Genomic DNA, 20822 nt, shown 5'->3' with positions numbered 1-20822 from the left:
CCGATCCTCATCTGATGGGATATAAATAGAAATATTCTTACCCAAATCACCTGGTGATGAAATGCAACGGGTGGCAGGGGGGGTCAATGTTCATTCAGAGACAAGCCAGCTACTGAGCTTTCTGCTTCCTGTGCAAAGCGGTGACAATGCTATCATGCATTCTCTACAGTCATTGGTTAAGGCTGAAATTCATTTTATTGTAATGGCTGCACTGTCAGTGATAGATGCACTTGTAACAACATAGATGCACTTGTAACAAAACAATCAATTAAGGGTTAGTTTTTTTAAAGTCCCCCTTTCATGAAAATTTCACTTTGTGAGATAATTTAACATTACATTGTGGTTAGTGAATGCTGTCAATAACGTTGTGCCCCCTCAACTTCTGTAGGCCTCTCTCCTCCTTGTCCCGCCTCTCTCCAATTCATTAGCATTTAAAGCTACACACATTTGGGAACTCTCATTGTGTGGCTGGCTTAAAGTGGCTTTTAATCTGCACCATGGCTGAATTTTGGAAAGAGGCTTCAGATACAGTATTAGGAGACCATACAAAAGTATAAAAAAAAATTCATGTCAGGGGACCTTGAAGTTGATGCAACAAAAATTTGGGTCGGAAAACATTTGGGCAAGACTAAGGGTCTAAACACCATCAAAACACAAAGGGGGTCCACAATATAGGAGATAATTAAGATCAATAAACATTCAATAATCAGGAACTAACTTATAACAATAGCACTAGAGCTATACAAATAGAGCACTTGCAACTACTATCTGTCATTGTGGATACGCAGCATGTAACTTCACAGTGAATGTTGTCAAGATGTTTTATTAAAGATACAGAATTAGCCTGATGAAGGAAAATGTTAACAATAGCATGAAGGCTTGTGGTTAAAAAGGAACTTCATGCCAGGAATGAACTTTTATTAAGATGACGTGATAAGAAGTATTTGTGGCATTATAATGTAAAATGGTAGGGAAAACAATGCATTACTACCATTAGGAATTAACATCTTAAGTAACATGGTTGTAATCTTAAGTAATGTTAAGTAACATGGTTGTAAAATTAGACCGTGCTGCTGAGAAGGTTCACAAGAAAATCGTGACAATGTCAGTATGTTTGAAGAGTGAATGTGACAGATGTAGCCAAAAATGGACTGTCCCCATTCAACGACTCCTTCACATGTAACTCATAGCATTTTTATTTCTTCAGAAGCATCACCAGAATGTGACTCTAGTCTCAATGGAAACCTTGGCCTTTGAAAACAATTTCAAAATGGTTAATTACAGGATAAGATAAAATTTAAAATTTAACAATCACTTTTGTGGTTAATTAGTTCATCAATTGCTCTTAGCTATGTTCCTATATTTTTTAAAACAGCTGTTATAAAACTACTACCAAAGACACCTACTCTTAAACACACCGGTTTCTAACCTTCCATTCTTTAGGAAGTACATGCATTTATAATATCTAGATTGGACTACTGTAACTCCTGGCTGCCCTGCTGTTTCCCTGAATAAGCTCCAATTTGTGCAAACCTCTGCAGCCAAGGTTCAAACATGAACAAGACTGTATGAACACATTACTCCAGTATTGTCTTCTCTGCACTTTAATGTGAAACTGAAGTGATTGTCATTGTGAAACACTGAGCAAAACACCGTCTCAACACACTGCACGGCTTCCCAGACGTCTGTCATGGCTGCCCACTGCCTACCAAAGGTGATCGTTAAAATAGAGGACACATTTTGTTGTGTGCACCGTGTGCTGTGGTGCAGTGTTTCACAAAGACAATATATCTTAGTATTACTATTATATCTTAGTAACTTATTAGTTCCTCATAACTTGGGTGATTGGGGGCTTACTTGCTGCAAGTATGCAGAGTATGCAAAATCACTGTCATGGCTGCCCACTGCTCACTAAGGGTGATGGGTTAAATGCAGAGGACAAATTTCACTGTGTGCACCATGTGCTGTGCTGCTGTGTATCACAAGTGACAATCACTTCACTTTCATACAGTCAGCCATTAACCAAATCTCCACTCACCTTTAGTAATTCTGCAATAGTTAGTGCCACCGGAAAGGTTTAAATCTCTGATCAACACTTATTGTCTGGTAACTTATCACTAACACAGCCGTCTCTTTTCTTTATCCAACACCATCCTCTCCCATGTGGATGGTAAATCTCTCCTGGAGAGCATCCCAGGGTGGAGTGATCACGTCTCATTTCTGACCCTTGTGGATTTTCCTGCTTGGCCCCTACCACCTGCCCCTCATAAGCCATCCACTGATTCCACTAAAATGCTACCTCAACACTACATCCTAATATACAATTGGACAACAATAACCTCTATATGCCATATTTCCTGAATAAATCTCATTGAACATCCCAGGGTAATCCAGTGCTGACCACATGAGGAAATGTTCCTCTTGCTGAGCTTTAACTCCTCCGAACGTTTCTTCTTTTTTCAGGGAGTTTTTTTCCTTGCCACTGTTGCCTTTGCCTTGCTCACCACGGGCCTTGAGCACTCTTCTATTGTTTGGTGCTTTGGTAGATTTTTAGAGCCTTTAAGAGTGTAGAGCTTTTGAGAGGATCCAACCCAACCAAAGATGGTCATTGACAGCTGACAGATTGAAATAACGATGAAGAGAAAATCACCTTTGCTGATGTACTAGATGCTGTACTAGTGTGAATTTGCCCAGTTTAACTGCTTCTTGAATCAGTGCAACTGTTTTCAACTAAGGTCATTGAAAAGGGTTTCAATAATCAATGAAGCTTTTAAAGTGACAGACCGTTAGTGAACACATCATTCCAATGAAACTAATGTTATTTAATTTTTTTTAGAATGAGGATGTAAGATGGGACATCACAGGGCCATGACGTTTCTGCACCTTTGTCTTGCATAGAGGTTCAACACGTCCGTTTTCCATATCTTTGTCAAATGGCAAGAGGTGTGAAATGCCAGCCACGGGTTTTTGCGATACCCCACCCAAAGGCTGCCCCAGACGGGAGACTCCGAGGGCGTGATGACAGAAACAACAAATTCTGATTGGTCTGTAGCAACTTCTCGTGAGTCAAATGTATAAAGAATGTTCACTTGTGGTTTTTGGGGGACTTCCATTTTCTTTTTCCATCACGAACTGGGCCTGCCAGCTCCTGAGTCTTTGCCTCCTTTCTCTGTCTTCCTAGATTTTTCTCTTTTCTAAATACAATATTCACATGTAACTGCAATAATAATTTACTGATGTTAATAAATTAGAAACTGTTCATCCTTTTAACCTCTATTGTGCCATGCCTCTTTCTGCCAGGAAACATCAAGTTGGAGTGGTTTGAATTCAGTGCCTTTGTGTGTAAAGAGAGATAATTTTTTACTCTGTTCTCCACAGTTTTACAAGGACATTTCTTAGGGACCCTAATATTTTGAACAGTTGCATTCTCTCTTTTCCATTTTCACATATACACCCTCACATCTAAGATCCTCATTAGAGACAGGTCACAATGTGCTCGAAGGAGGAATTTTTTTATCATTCTGGGTTTATATTGTACCCCCATCAAAATCCATAAAATGAAATAGTTTATGCTTTAACACTGAGCAGAATACTGCAGAACTTAAGTGCAGAACATTTTATCAGCTTTTAATGCCATTTATTAAACTTGCCTTTCCCAGAACTATGGCCAGGTTAATTTCATACAGCCTTAATTTCTCCATTTTGTTTTCTGTTTTATTACACGTTTTTTTAGTTTTATCTTTGTAATTAATCTGAAATCAAATGTTTATTCCAGTTCCGTGACACGAGAGGGTTTAATTTCAAACATTTCAAACTGCCCTTTTACACATTGTATTGTTTAGAGTTGGTCTATATTCACATCAGACTGTCGGACTGAGAGCCACACAGGATGTACCGTATCAGCTCACCGCTGTCCTCCGTCTAGTTCTGGTTCTTTCATTAACATCCCGCACAATTCGCCGTCCTCCCCACAATGTTGATATGCGACTGCGTTATGCCCATCTGAAACACTATCTGGCACATGAAAGGACACCAGATAGCAGTCTTCTCTACTCCCTCCCGTCCTCTCCTCCCCGCCGAGAGACGCTGTGTGTGTGCAGCTAAGGAGAAGTATTCTCCAGTCCTGATGCGGTTCAAGGTGAGAGATTGTGAACGGAGGGCGTGTGGCAGCTGCTGTGTAATTATTTGAAACCCAGTGAAGTAAAAATACAAAAGCTGCAGTGGCAGGTGTACCCATTCATCTCACAGATTTGTTTTGCTTGTGCTATTGGAGGGAGAGTCTTTTCAAAGCAAATGGAGAAAAGTGGGAAAATGTATTCCAAATGTCATTCATTCAGGCGCAGTGTCGAGGTGACCTTAAAATATCATCTCTCCCTTTTTTGTAAATGTGGACAAGTGGGTTCTGCAAAATACCACATTTGATAAGAAAGGCGGTTCTGGATGAGAGCTGGGGCTTGTGTTGCTGTGCGCTGGAGGAAAACTGGACCAGGCTGTGGCTGTGTACATGTGCATTTTGCACCCCTTCATGCATGTGGATGGAGGATGTTCTACCATTGATGTCATAGAAAGGTGTGCATAGAAATCATATTGTTGCATAACAATACAGATCCTCGAAGGATGAGAAATGTCAACATCAGCCAAAGCAGGTGTGGTATTTATAAAATGTCAATCATAATTCTAGAACAGAAGCAACATCAGAATGTTTGCTTTTGCTAGTTAACATGGTCCCAATATGACTATAATAGAAAGTTGTAACATTCACTGACAGCACCGTGTATTACAATTAAAGGAAACAGAGCAAGGGAGGGGATTGCACCTCTCGTTACATATGACACATGTGGGTGGTAGTAGCCTAGTGTGTAACACACTCGCCTATGAACCAGAAGACCCAGGTTCAAATCCCGCTTACTACCATTGTGTAACCTTAAGTTGTTCCAGGGGGACTGTCCCTGTAACTACTGATTGTAAGTCGCTCTGTATAAGGGTGTCTGATAAATGCCGTAAATATAAATGTACACACTGATAGGAGGGGTCTATTGCTGTGCAATGTCTGTAATTTCATCTAAAAACAGTAATTTGTAAAGAGATACATCTGTGCATGAACACAGATGAAGGCTCTAAAAAAGTACATACTGACTCTTTCAATTGCTCACTTACTGTAGATAATCACTACATCCATATCTGACAAATTCACTCATACACTCACACATGGTCAATTTTGAGTCACCAATCCACCTAGTGGGCCTGCTATTAGGTGGGAGGAAACCGGAGGCCCCAGAAGAAAATGCACACCAGAACGGGGTGAGTCAGGACCATATTTTTATGAACAGTATGAACAACAGAGTGGTTGATAATTTCAGAATAATATTTTAATTATAGAAGGGGTGGTGTGGTGTATTGGGTAACACACCCATCTAGGAACCAGAAGACCACAAAGTCACAGGTTCAATCCCCACTTACTACCATCGTGTCCCTGAGCAAGACACTTAAACATCTCCAAGGAGACTGCCCCTGTTACTACTGGCTGTAAGTCGCTCTGGATAAGGGCGTCTGTAAATGTAAATGAGATAAAAAACTATGCAATTACGCAATGATTAGAGCTGCTTGTACAGTGCAGCGTGGTAATGTACAAAATAGCATAGCTTCCATAGAAAACATGCTGTAATAATGTGGTGAGCAGTTGTTCATGCTTTCTGACTGTATGTCATTTAATGCCCATAGCATTTTTTTTTTCAACCATGTATCTGCATGAAGCTGCTTGTTTGTTTGAATGCAGCAGATAACAAGGCTAAATTCATTTACTGCAGGCCTGCGGAGAACGTGACCTCATCTCTGAGAAAATAATTAGCACACAGGAGCCTCTCTCAGCCTGATAGGAGTGCAGAGTACCACGCACTGTTTTGTGTTATTATCGTTAGTAACAGGAAAGCTTAAAAAGAGGAAGAAAAAAAGTGCCTATGAACCAGTGAGTATAATTCTAGGAAAATAATTCATAAGCGGGGGCTTATTGAGAATTGCTTATTTTGACATGGGTCCGAATAAAGGCAGGGCAGGTCTCAGTTTCTGCTTGCCTTGCCTGGTCGAGATCTGGAGCCTTGCTGCAAAATGCCATTAGGGTCCAATCATAAATATCACACGCCGTCTCCAAGGGATCATGTTATATGGACGTGGAAAGGAAAAAAAAATGAGATCAAGGCTGACTCTACCTGCAATTGGATTTCTGAGTTTTTACATTTCAGTCATTACCCCAAATAGCCTGGATATTTTACTGCCACTTGTAAAATATCAAATTGCAATGAAAGAAACACGGCTAAAAAGAAAAAGAACAAAAAAAAGAGAAAGGCATAAAGGGACCTTTCTGCTCCCTCGGCCAATGAAACGCAGCTTATTACCACCATTTTAGTAGTTCCACAATAACAGTGAAATCGCTCGAATCATTTGTCTTGATAAATATCCATCGTGGCGGAGTGTCGGGGTGGTGGGTGTTGGAGGGGGTGGGGGTGTCGAGGGTGGGAGGGCTGCTAATGAAAGGCATTGAACATTGGCACTGTGGCAAATGATGGTAGTGTGGCATGACAGCTTGTTATCAAGTACAGCCGCTGAGGAGCCCAGACATCAAGACCATGAAAATCAAGCCCGGAGCTCTTATTGTGCGCCTCAATCAATCACAGCATGTCGAGCATCTAAGCCGCGGTGTTTATTCAGTAGCAGCTCCCTCCAGCTCACGCTGTGTGGTACCTGCACAAGCTTCTAACGAAGCTCATATATATATATATATGCGCGGTTCTTCTTTGCATGAAACATGACTGAAGTGAATTATGGATCTGTTTAAATGATGCAGCACAAACCTTAATGTCTTCAACATTAAGGCCCCAAAATGACCTTCTGAAGTTGTTTAAGCTGCAGAAGGAGTGGTGATAATACCCTGTGATAGCTACCATAATGCACCCTTCTGCCGATGTCAAGAGCTTCTTCACTACTCTGGTGGTATTTTTTTGGTTTATTTATTTTCGGACCTTGACACAATGGGACATTGTTCTTTCCCAGTGACAGCAGCAGATAAATGACCAAGGGGTTAAATTAGAGCATCTTGGTCATTGCAGGGCGCTGTCCTGCACCAGTGCTCTGAAATCTTGGTGCCCCCGCGCTCAGGTGGGTCTCCTTCGTGGGTCCTGTTACTGTGATCTCTGATGTGGGAGAGACCAAAAGAAAGCGAGAGAGAACAGCCCGAAGCCCTTCCAGTCATTTGCACCTAATTACACAGCAATCATTAAAATGCTAATACATATGACTAAAAGGGCAATTATAAGCGTAATTAAAAGACTTTGTTCCACTGCTCTGCTTTGGATAAATATATGACCATTACTTTCCCTATTTTGAATTTGACAGCCATTATTCAGCGTCGAAAGAGTGGCACACTGTGTTTTTAACTTAGAGAAGGCTTAACTGTGTGAGGCTTATGTCTTAAAGGGGCATTCATCCAGTCAGTAGCTAACAACAAGCCTCTGGCTTTCAGCTCTAGAATAATGACACTTGTTACGGGAGACACTTGACACTTGTTACACTGTAGCCAGCAAATATTGTGTATTAGAAATGTATGAAGTGAGTCCAGCACCCTTGAAAAAACAAACTGTAAACCCACACATTTATGAATGTCATATGTTCATTTTGCTATCAATTCTGAACGCCGAATGTGGCAATATTAGTGTTCAAATGGTCATGAGACGTTATATCCTTTTTGTAAGTTCTAATCGTCTTTGAATAAAACACATGCAGAATGTCACGAATGATTAAAATGACTCTTCACATCACTCTTCATCACAATCACATGAATAAACTATGATGATGGAAGTTTCGTGTCGTTTGTGATTCAGTGGAATTTGTTGATTCACCATTGTGCCCCAGATGATACTTTGGTCTGAAATTCACTCTTAGATGGACACTGTACAAGGCCTCTAATGATATTTCAATTTGATGCGCTGCCTGTTTACGCATCTTATCATAATAGCAATTTCATCTGCAAGTGTTTGCTTTCAGATCAGACCCTATTCTGTTCTGCAGATTTCATGTACAAAACAATTTATGAAAACATTTTGTCAGGTGTCACTGCCCAGCTTTTTGTAAGAAATGTTGCCATTTAAATACCTAGGATTGCACATGTTTCAGTCCCAGAACGGCCAATGGCACAGCTAAACTAGCATTTAAAGCACTTGCTTTGTGAATCACAATAGAAATGCACCTTGTGAAATAGACCACAAGCATTTACATTTTACATTTACAGCATTTATCAGATGCCAGAGCGACTTACAATCAGTAGTTACAGGGACAGTCCCCCTGGGTTAAGTGTCTTGCTCAGGGACACAATGTGGGACTCAATATGTGTAAGTGGGACTTGAATCTGGGTGTTCTGGTTCATAGGCGAGTGTGTTGCCCACTAGGCTACTACAACCACTATGTAGCCACAACTGAATGGCAGTTCCCATTTTCACCACCAGCATAGCTGTTCCCTTTTGTCTGCCACGGACTACCGCTGCCATATGCAGTACACGCACGATATTAATATATAGTTAGACAGAATGACCGATTCCTTATTGTTTAGGCTCCGAGGGGAAGCATTTTAATTCACATATGAAATCACCATGAACACTCAGCCTGGATGGGTCAACTAGTTTTGGAGGTGAGCCAAATCATCTGTTAGCTCATACTGACATTTTATACCCACTATATCTGAGTTACGCCCTAGGCATTAGGGTCTTATTTAAATGGGAAGTGCTGATACAAAATCCTCATTTTTCTTGCTATAACTAATCACAGCAGTCCATAATATAAATACTAATTTTCTATGTTTATATGGTCCAGATGTAGCACATGGGGATTTCTAATCCAATGTGTATGTCTCTGTATACAATATTATAAACAATAGTCGTTTTGAGAAAAAACGAAAAATGCTAGTATTTATCCAACATAAAATTCCACCGTTGATCACGCCAATGTTAATGAATGTTAACACAGATGGGAAGCTCTAAAATGAGAAGTGATGAATTCACTACAGCCTGGCGTTGCTGCTGGCCCATTTGCTTTCAGGGGCTGGTGAAGTGTCAGTGTGTTTTTTATAGTGTGTAGTTCTCCATGATTTCCCACTGGAATGGAGAGCTGCTGGAGAATGTGAAACATCTGCTGCCACTCGGAGAGATACATATAAAAACCATCATTTCTATCAACGCTATAGCAGAGTCAAACAAGAAGAAGAAAAAAAAAAGTCAAGCACAACATTCAAATACCTGCCTATTTCTGCAGCATGTTGACTCAGGGGGATTGACAGTCCAAAACCCATTAAATTGTCCACTGTTGCTGACTTGAAATAAGAACCTGGAGGCAATACCAGCTAAAGTATGCTCACACAAGAAACAGGGCTATATATCTAAAGAGGACATGTCATAATCTGCTGCTCTTACTGTATGTAGTATATGTCCTCTTTTAAAACAAACAAAATGCTATGTAATAATTTCTTTGCTGCATTAAATATATCTAAATGCAATAGAATAAATGCATGCACTATTATCCACATACAGGAAATAATCATAAACATAGACTCGAGAAATAGTCCAAACACGTCCTTCTGTGGAAATGAATTCATAAAAACGTAATGCATTTTCATTCTGAGACTGAACTGGAATCATTTGTTCCATCAAGTCACTTCTCATCTTTGTGCGAATGAGATAGAAAGGTCTGTGAGTCATTAGATGAGAATGAAGCAGCAGACTGTGAAATAAATGTTTCGAAAAAGAAAGAATGAAAAAAAAAAGGAGGAAACAACAACCTTTTTCTTCAAACACTCTGAGATCCAGGGACGATTCAGCGCCACCGCTGTTTACCAATCCCGTACTTCATTTTGCCTTTGTGTATCCCTGACGATCTGTCCATCTGTCAGTCATGAAATCTTCGTTCCAGCTGCCGATGCCCTTCTTCAGGCTCTCGCCAAGAGCCTTCTGAGTGTCATTCGGACCGGATCTTTCCCCCCCAACCCTCTACTGCAGGTCCAGAGATGCATTAGCACATGTCAGATTGGTTGTGCCACATATTGGGAGAGGAAAAGGAAAAACAAACAGACAGCTGCTCCCAATTATGGCTTTACTAGGCGCTGATGGGCCAGTAATTACAGGATTAGGGACATGGAACTGCGCAGAGCTTCGCGTCCTGCTTTGGGAAGCCTCGCGAGGGGAAAATATGGCTCGTCGTGGCCAAAACACTTAAGCAACAATGTTTTTGCATTACGACCGATGTCAGTCAGCGTGTCCATTGGTGACGTGGAGGCCGTTCTGCATTATCAACTCCAAACCAGAGTTTGTTGAGGTTCCTGGAGTTTAACTGGTGGTAATAAAGGTTGAGCATTAAAGCAACCCCACCCCCCTCCTTCTAGGCCCATTTCTTCTAGGCTCAGTAATGAGGTTCTGGTTGTCAGCTCTGCGAATACAGGATTGAGGTATAGGCATATCTTATTCTGCCATGAAGAAGGCATGTCGGTAGGGCACCCCTGTCCTGTGTATTTAGGGGGCTGATGATCTGCGTGTCAGTACCAATGGTAATCGACTCTCAGTTCCTGGTGTCAGCTGGAGTTTATGAAAACTGACATCGCTGGCATGGGCGCATGGTCCATAATTGCACACGGCCAGTGATGGATGTTGGCACTGTCCACTTAACTCTAGTCACCATGACCTGCTTAGAACCCTTTACCCCATCCCTGTTTGCCATCACACCCAGCATTAGCACTCCCGGAAGCTCTCAGTGTGAGAGCGAGGGAGACTTCTGACACTTCACCGGGCCTCAGGCTCAGCCTGATCCCTGTCCCCTGGATCAGTGCAGAGCTCGGCGCGTGTTAGAACTCAGCAGAGCTGACTGCGGACAGCGAGAGCCGCGCAGGAGCATATGCTCGAGACGGAGGGTACAACCCCACACAGACCGGGCCGGCGTGGCTGATAGCTGCGGGACGGACGGGGAAGGGCTGTGTTATTCACACACGCATTCCCTCAGCTCCACTGCACCGCCCGCTGCCATAGCAACCAACTGGATTGAATTAAACATCGTATGTCTAAGATTTGAGAGCCGAAGCCCCGGACGTGATCTAATTAAAGCTAATGTGTTTATATTTGTGTTCTGAGCCTCCGATTGCTGTCTCAGTGGGCTGGCCAGGGCTAACACTGACATGATGAGGCCAGTATTAGGGACGCTCAGCAGATCATGGTAATTGGCGCTGATGATTGCTCTGGTTTTTGGTTAAGCAGCCACGTTAGCAGCACGACGACCCGTTTATATATTCTACAAAAGGAATTTTTCCACATCTTATCAAGCGCACAGTAAATAACCAACCATGCCTCGCTGTCTGACTATCATTTACAATTTGCATTCTAAGAATAGTCTCTGTTCTCCAGCACGGGTCCTCCAGGATGACCATATCCACCCCATCATCCCAATCACCTGTAAAATGCACCCACAGTTTAACAGGCTTGTTATTACTTCAGGATATGTCTTTTATTTATTAGGTGTCTTGAGGTAATAGATAGGCTCTTTCTTCCTGCTGTGCTTTTCGAGGTGAGCCTGATTGCAGCGGTTGATAGCCACGGTTGGGGATAGAATGCTGGGGCTGCCACTGGGGCTGGGGCTACAGTATCTCAACCACGGAGCTGGACTACTCTGTCTGCGCCGAGAGTGGTTTCTGATTTTCATCTGACATAAAACGGATTAAGCAAAAATCTGACGAGGATCCAAAGTAAAGGCCTGTAAAACCAACTGTTTGATTGAACGCATAGCATGCTTTCACCCTGCGTACAAGACAGTATCACAACTAAATATATACAAGGTACGTTTTGATGTGTACAAGTAATGTATGCAAAAAACTAAAAACAAATAAAAATGCTAAATACACCAATACGAAACACCCCATTAGCATATGTTTATGGTATTGTATACTCACCGTAACTAGCTGTGCCACAATATACCCTGATGCACCGTGACATGGCTGTGACACAAAGGGTGGGTGTTTTAAAGAACTCACAAATACTCCATGTGGTTTTCTTTTGCTTGGTGAACAAAACCATAAGTGGAATCAGCTTGAAAGTCACAAAACTTGATATGTCCTTATTTATTTCCCAAACTATCTGAGGGAACCTGTGTTTTTGTGTGATGACCCCGTCTTGTGCCACTTACTGCACAATTTTCTGCAGCCAATCTTGGATGAAGTGTTCTGATTTTCAGTTGGCAGCTTAGACAGGAGAGGGTGCTTAGGTTTTCATCTTTGAGCAATTTGTGATGAGATGAAAGTGAAGTGATTGTCATTGTGAAACACTGCAGCACAACACACGGTGACACAATGAAATGAGTCTTCTGTATTTAACCATCACCTTTGGTGAGCAGGGGGCAGCCATGACAGGCTGCCCGGGGAGCAGTGTTGCTCAGTGGCACCTTGGCAGACCGGGATTCGAACCGGCAACCTTCTGATTATGGGGCGGCTTTATCCGCTAGGCCACCACTGCCCCTGAAATGCCTGTGTTATCACGATACCAAGTACCATGGTGAGCCTGTTTTAACTCTGTAGCAGACACTCCTCTAAGACCATCAGTTTCAGACACAACCACTGATGCTCCAACTATGTTTTGCAATTCTTATAGTCAACTTAATACTCTAAAGTATTCTATGGAAAGAAAAATAACTTGACAACCGAAGGTAACAGTTTCATGGATCTAGTTAATTATGAGCAACTGTCCTCAAAATGTCTACATCGTTTGAATGTTCATCTCACCCTAGTTTCTGCATTTGAAATTGCTGTATTTTTGTATTACAAGTCAGAAGATCTCATACGTGCTACTCCATAATCTTTAACGATTCCAAGGGTGAGTGAGTGTCCTGACTGGAATTGAGAGTCTACACTCGAGAGGCCTTTTCAGCTTTCAACCCAGAGCAATTTCTGCTGCTGAGTCGCCTGTGCTGTGTTGATAAGCGCTGTTGATGGCATATCTAAATTCACCAAGCCACTGGTCACAGCTTTTATTGTGGTTATTTACATGCTTATTGCCGTTTTCTGCCTCAGTTCACTCTCAGTGTTTGCCAGCTCCTTGGTAAAATCCCATGAGCAGATTGATTCAGCCAATATATTTAAAGAGAAGATATTATACTTCTTTGCTGATCATATCCATGAAGAGTGAGTTGCAGAAAGGGTCCTGTGTAGCTTTTGCATCACTTTTGATTTATGTTTCATTCTGCTTATAAATCACAGAGCAAGGAACAGTGTTTAAAGTTATTTAAAGATCCATGTCAGACCAGTTCATGCAAGGACTAATCTACGGAAAATCATCCAAGATTCTGTCTTGGGTGCCAGTCATTACCCGTAATTGATGCTGTCAGTTTGAAACAAGGCCTTGAGGAACATTCTTACTTCAAACATCACAAGAACTATCAGCTCTGCTTTAGTTTATAGCGTGTTCATAATGGTGACATCTAATTACCTGCATATGCAGCCATAAATACACATCTTTGCCAGAGGAAAAGCATGAATAATATAAAAACGAATCTGCGGGACCATGCAGCTTTGGAACAGCAGCTTCTGTGGTTCAGAGCTTAAATGGCAGTAGGCAGTTGTTTCCATTTTGTTTGCCTCTCCATCTGCAGTGAATAACAGCAGTGGTGCCTTCGAAATATACTGCAACTGCGATTGCTGAGGAACATCCTGTCACTGCCGCTAGCATCAAACATTTTGCTCGGCAGGAGAGGCTCCAATGCGTTTTTGCACTGGAGTTCATCTCGATTTCAGCAGAAGGGCTGGCAAAGAGGGGAGAAGAGAAGAGATTTTAGTGCACTCTGTGTTCTCTGTGATAATGAATGCTTTGTCAGGGAGAATCCATCAACGGTCACTGTGGGGGAAGGAAATGTCAGGAAAAGTTATGGTTTGTTGGCTTTTAACCCACGTGGCCCAGCCCTGCAAAGTAATTGAAGTACAGAAAATGTCATGTTGCTGTACTTCATCTATTTGTATAGCTGTCTTGCAGGATAAATAGAAATATTGCTGTAACAACCCAACAAGTATGAAGCCTTTTTGGCCATTGGTAAACCACGGGGTTCAGTGTAATAAGCATACAGACACACACAATCATAGCCTGTGTGCACTGTGTAGTTTACACTCCCTTTAATAATACGCCATTAAGGTGCTTTTAATGTACCATTTTCTGTTTCAAGACGTCCATTTAAGTTGAATGCCTTGTGTTTGAAGCGCGTTTCTTTAAGACTTACAAAAGGAAGTTTGCTTATATGTTTGATGTTTATGTTGTGCTTTGTTTTCTTGTGTTATAATAGCACAATAGCAAGATATTGTGCTATTGAAAGTGCTCTGATAAGCCCCTTCTGCCATTAAAAAAGGCCAACCTATATCCCTAGGAAGCTAAACAAATGCTACTATTCATCTTTCTTCTTTAACTGCACACTTTCTTTACAATGTACTGTGCTGCTATTTATTAATTTCTGTTCATATTGCACTCACATACATTCATATACTGTGAATTGTTTTATTGTATATTTCTCAATTGTCCAGTTTGTGCCTGCTACTTCTTTTGTCATGTATGGGATGTTGTCCAGTACACATGTGTTTTGTGGTATTGAACAGTTATACAACCCCTCATGAATCTGTTTGCTTATCTGTCCTTTTTAGGGTATACTTTTTCTTTTCCCTGTGTGTACTTGTGTACTTATAATCTGTTTATTAAGCATCCTTCCTTGAAGGATCACTTCATGGATCACTTCTATGGAACAGCCTCGCATTTGCTGCATAGTTGTCCCATAATTATTTTTCACATTCAAAACAGTTGACAGATCTCTATCTGTCTGTCTATCAGACCAATGTGATGAGAATAACCAGAGCACAAGTGTAATGAAAAAAAAGATTAAATTCATGAATTTTTAACAACATTGTTTCATTCTAGTGTGCGTTTGTTTGTTCGGTACCAGGTATTGATCAAATATAGATGATCAGCAGACATATGTTGCACTCCTGGAACCCTTCCGTCTAAGGTACTGTGTCATCTCATGTCAGCAGTGTAGTACCTTGTTCTCGCAGACTGATTAACCTCTTTAGTTATGTGAGATGGCTCCTCACGGCAGGCTGCATCTGTGCTGCAACCGTGAGGCCAGGAATAACTGGCGGTATAAGACGAGGCAGAGCGGCGGAATTCAGTCCCCCTCACTCGCCCCCAGGCGAACATTCTTTATGTGAGTAATGTTCGAATGTGAGAACCTTTATCCTGCAGCCATCCAGCATTCTGTTTGACTATTCTGCCTCCTAAGTAAACTGAAGAATTCTTCCAGCAGTTTGCTGGTGTTGTGAGGTATTTATATGCCTGCAGAAGTCGAAGCAAAAAAAGAACGAAAAAAAATGGTAAAAAATAGATATCTGAAAGAGCCAGAATGTGTACTTGATAAAAATTTGATGAACCATCTGGATGTGTCCTGTCAACATTAAGATGCCACAACAGTTCAAAAGTTTTTTTTTTTTCTTAAACACCATTTACATTAAAAAAAAGCAGTGATTTGTTTCTAGAACTACGATTGGGTTAAAAAAAGGAGCCTGCAATCTTAAGTAATTGTTCCTAGAAATTGATTCACACCCAACCAAGCGTGAAATGACATTGGCAGATGACACTGCCTGTTGTGCAGTTACAGTGCCTGGAACACAACACAATTTTAATAGGAGTAATCAGCTACCTTTTACTGTGGGGAGGAAAGCTTACTTCTCAGTAATCAGCTATGGCAAGAATTGCACCACTAAATGTGGCTGTTGTGGCATGAAGTAATACTCAAGCAGAAAAACAAATACTACAAAGCAACATTTTGTTGCCTGCCACGCCTGATTGAGATCTTGATTATTTTCCATGTTACTTTAAACCCAATTTTTTTTCTCAGAAATTCTATTAACAACCAATATTAACATTAACAGAAGTCTGTGTGCACCTTGCTATCCAGTTAATCTGAATCACTCAGTATGTTTATATGACATTTGAGAAAATCGTATTTTTAAAAGCTGATTTTTAAATTAAATGTAAACATGTTAGTTCAATTCAGCATGTTTTCAGATGTACTATATTGAAAGTTGGACTAAGCAACTCCTGCTGCGTTTATTCTACTGGACTCAAACTGGTCTAGGTGTTCTGTGCATGCTCCACAATTCCCTTTTTCAGCTTATTGGAGCCAGAAAAGGGCATCGTCTAGCTGCAGGTAAAACCACACTTTGCTAAAAAGTTTTTTTTAGTTTTAGAAAAGTGCAATACGGACAAACAAATCGGCACCTATCACAGCACATTCAGATCTATACATATAAGACCAGCCGTCCAATTAAATAGCCAAGCTGAGCTCGACTAAACTGTGCGTGGAAACGCCCTGACTGTTGTGCTCTACAAAAATCATACTTTGCCCCGCTGCCACAACCAATATTTACACCGGTAATGTTTGTGCCTGGACTTCAGATAATGTTAGTCCTCGGTAGGATTGTGGTGAGAATAGGACCGCGTGTCTGTCTCACACTCTGGAAAACAATATTAGCTCAGTGAATCTCTGGAGGCAAGGATCCGCTTGGTAAACAGGGTGACCTAATTCTGAGGGCCCTCTGCCACCCTGTAGCCACCCTGCTGAACTAACGCGAAATGCATGCCGGCCATTTTCTCCCCCCCCACCTCTACCTCCTGTCTCGTCCATGTCTCTTCTGTCCACTCAGCTGCCCGAGTAAAAAAAAAATAAAATATTTGTTTAAAGATGTGACTGCTGCTTTGAATCATGGACGTTAGAAGGCCTTGCCGGAAATCAATAACATCGACTGACTTCTTCTAAAAGGGGACAGTGATCGTTTGCAAATGTCATAAAAACTGAAGTTTTCTTTTTTTGATCAATTCTTCAAGCGTTTAATATTTCATTAACAAACACATGTACAGCATTTCTGGAGAAAAACAATTCTGCCGGTTCAGACAGGATGCTTTTCCAGAAAAAAAAAAGTGAACCTAGCTCTTCAGTCATCTGAAATCCTCAGACAGTAGATATTTCTTCCTGTATGTATGGTATATTTGTATTGGCGTTGGTGTCTGTATAGCACTGGGCATATATTGATCACAACTTGGCATTGCATTATTATGTTGTCATCTGTTTGAGAAACCACTTACTGGTGGCTGACAGTGGTGTTACGTGAGGTTCCTCATCATACGGCATCCCTCTTGTGTCAGCGAGTAACGTGAACAACCTAATTTTAACTTACAAGTCACAATGGGCCATATTTTGAATGTCTTACCTCTTGAATATTTTGTGAGGGAACATATTAATGACATTCCATTGCTACACAGTAGGAGCATATGGGTGTTAGAAAACCTGCTGAGACAGGCAGTGTTGCCAGAGACCTGATTGTTTCTGCTCAAAAATGCAACTGAGCACACAAAAAACCCTCCACCACCTGCCCTGTTGACTGACAATAACTGTAAAGGCTTACTGCTTGTACTATTGTGCTTGATGCAAGGTAGAAAATTGGGCTCAAGAAGTGTAAACACTTGTCTGGAGTAGATATTTCTAAAACAGACAACCAAATTCACGTACTCTTTCCCAGAACATCCACAATGCGTGTCCTAAAAATAAACCCGAATCAATTTTAATAAAAAAGACCTGGCATTGAGGGCGTTTTTTGCATTATGGTCGGTATCTGTGAATAGATTCTCTCTGGATGCCCCTTCCCCATGCACCCCACCCCCTTCAGTCTTCTCACCCAGCAGCCGCACAGGGGCTTTGAGTCCCCTGAGTGTTTAGCTCAGTATCTCTATTGTCTCAAAATGAAAATTAGGGGGAGAGGGAATTAAGAGCAAGGTTAATTAAGGATGGGCTTTGAATTGCAAAACGCTAATCACTGTGACTTGAACGTGGTTGTCTCTACCACCTACTGTCGGTCTGGATGGGTAGCTGGGAACGGGAGGGACGCGGCCGAACAGAGTATCTTAATACAGGATAAATTTATGGGCTTATTAAATTGCTGACAACACCTTCATTCTTTCTCAGGCCTAAGTAGCATGATTAAGTTGAGTCAAAAGAAACAATACTTTTCCGAAAGTTACTTTACAGTTTAATTAGAGGTCACATTGTATGGTGATTATGCGAAAAAAATATTACATTCAGTAAGCACAATGAAGTCAAATTAAATGGCGCACTAATAATTATGCAGATCTTCTATCTACATCTATTTTATGGATAAAGCTATTAAGAAAGCTAATTCGTGTTCCTTCTGGTTTGGCTTGTGTGTGTGTGCATGGGTCTTTTTGCATACCTGTGTTGAGTCATTCTTATGTGTGGAGAAGGGTTTTGAATTTTATTTTTTCCTCCTATGAGCAGACTGTACTAGCTGAATGACCTTTAGATGTAAAATAATGGCTAACAGAAAATTAAATAGAAAATGTCCCCGTCAATCTAAGAGCACTCATCCTGGTTCAATGTATGCCGATTGTCTTTCTGCAGCCTGCCAGTATGCCTCAGGCAAACCGAACACATGCCTCCCCGGCCGTGCGCTATCTTAGCCTCTGTCCTTTTGCCTGTGCCGGCCGACCAGCCCCCAGCCGGTGGAAACTGCAGCCCAGTTAATAAAACTCCTCAACTGGCAGCCCTACCCTGAGAGCGATGCCCTACTTTGGGTTTTAAAGCTCTCACAACAGTGAGGATTAAGGAGCTGAGAAGGAGCCCAGTCTTCGCCTGCTAATGAGGACTGCCTCTCTCCTTTTCCTCGCGTGTCTCCTGGTGAGAACAGGTGGCTGGTGTAATAAATGTGGGATCATATTAAGTGTCATAACAGGAACGTGCGTGCTGCATTACCTCACGCAACAAAGTACAGCTTTCTCTGCAATGGAGATCAGACCACGTGTTGTGCTGCTTTCATCACCTGACTTTCAGAACATGGCTTTTGTGTTTGTGTGTGTTTGTGTGTGTTTGTGTGTGTGTGTGTGTGTGTGTTGGTATTTGCACAGTGACTCTCAGAAAAGGCTTTCTCACTAATGGTCGCCCATATACCAGTATCTGTCTCTGTTCAGCTCGATGTTCTGTTATTCCCAACAGTGTTTTTTTTTTTTTTTCCACTCTTGTCTGTATTTTCTCTTGAGTCCATTTCAACGGTAAAAGGAACCTTTTTATCTTTGCTTTTATCTCTGAGCTCTGTCTCCAGCTGAGCTCTCAGTCTCTGAATCAAACCTTTAATTGACCCATATCTGACTGCTAAAAGCCTAATTAAGCAAAGTTGTTTGCTGCATTCCACACACACACACACACACACACTCACTTGCCATGCAACTCTCCTCATGGTTGACACGACTATAGGAACAAAAAGCATGAAGACGCAACTCCGACTGCCCCACACTTCAAGAGGGGGGAGAAAATAATCCCCTTGATGTTCTCCTGCGTTGTTACCAGTATGTGATAGTACTCTGGGGGGTGGCTATCACATCCCCATACGAAACCCAGCATGATCTCTCAGGACTAGCAGGAAGTGGAGGAATGCCATTCCATTTTCTCAGGATGTGTTTAGGTCTGCAAAGAAGATCTTGTGTCCTTCAGCTACTTCATGTGTCATTAATGTATTGCACGCACACAACATGCAGTCAGGGTTTTAGTCCCCGACCTGTAAAATAAAATTTAATTTCAATTTAAAGTGAAGTGATTGTGACACAGCACAGCAAACGGTGACACAACAAAATGTGTCCTCTGCATTTAACCATAATGCTTGGGGAGCAGTGTGCTCAGTGGCACCTTGGCGGTTCGAGATTCGAACCTTCGGATTACGGGTCCATTTCCTTACCCGCTAGGCCACCACTGCCCTAAATCCCTTCACTGTGTGTGTGTTTGTAAATATATATATATATACACACATACATTATGATGGAAAAACTGTCAATCAGAGGGTGCGCCGCCTGTAACACACACTCGCCGCATTGTGTTCAAGGTGACATGAGTGATGTTGAGATCATAGCAGCGAGCTTCCTGCTTATGAGGAATTCATATACAGCAGGAAAATCAAGCAGCCTCATTCCACTCTATTCCTCACTGCCATGTGTTCCACGTGCCTAGAATCCGCAATGCCCTGGTGCCTGGGACCGGCCAGCAGGGGGCACTCACATGTTGCGTGACCAGGGAGCGGTGGCGTTCCGCTTAGTTGGCACGTGGAAATGTTTGCAGTAATTTAGTTCCAATGCCAATATCTAAATAGGAGTTCTGCTGTTAGTGCAATAAAGAGAAAGAGAGAGAGAAAGGGTGAGTGAAACATACAAAATGCTCCTCTGTTCCCAGTTCAATATCAAAGTAATCAAGGAAAACAAGACTTTTTTAATAGGATTCATGCAATTAAACTATTACTGCACTGTTCAACATGTGCACTGCCACAGACAGAAGGAATCATGATATCTCGTGTTTTCTATCTATCTATCTATCTATCTATCTATCTATCTATCTATCTATCTATCTATCTATCTATCTATCTATCTATCTATCTATCTATCTATCTATCTATCTATCTATCTATCTATCTATCTATCTATCTATCTATCTATCTATCTATCTATCTATTGTATTGTATCTATCTACATGGGTACATACATACAAAGTAAAAAGTAAATTAAAAACACTGAAAATAATTTTTGATAGTCTTTGATATGTATCTGGCGACCACAGTGACCCACTCTATTCTCTACATAGTGGTCCAACTGTGAGCAGGTCAGCAGTGGAAAAACATCTCAGGAATGGCCTAGACAGCTGTCATTTTGTATTGATTCCTCCCA

The sequence above is a fragment of the Denticeps clupeoides genome, chromosome 16, assembly GCF_900700375.1.
Source record: "Denticeps clupeoides chromosome 16, fDenClu1.1, whole genome shotgun sequence".
NCBI classification, from domain to species: Eukaryota; Metazoa; Chordata; class Actinopteri; order Clupeiformes; family Denticipitidae; genus Denticeps; species Denticeps clupeoides.
Note: the sequence above shows the minus strand (reverse complement) of the source record.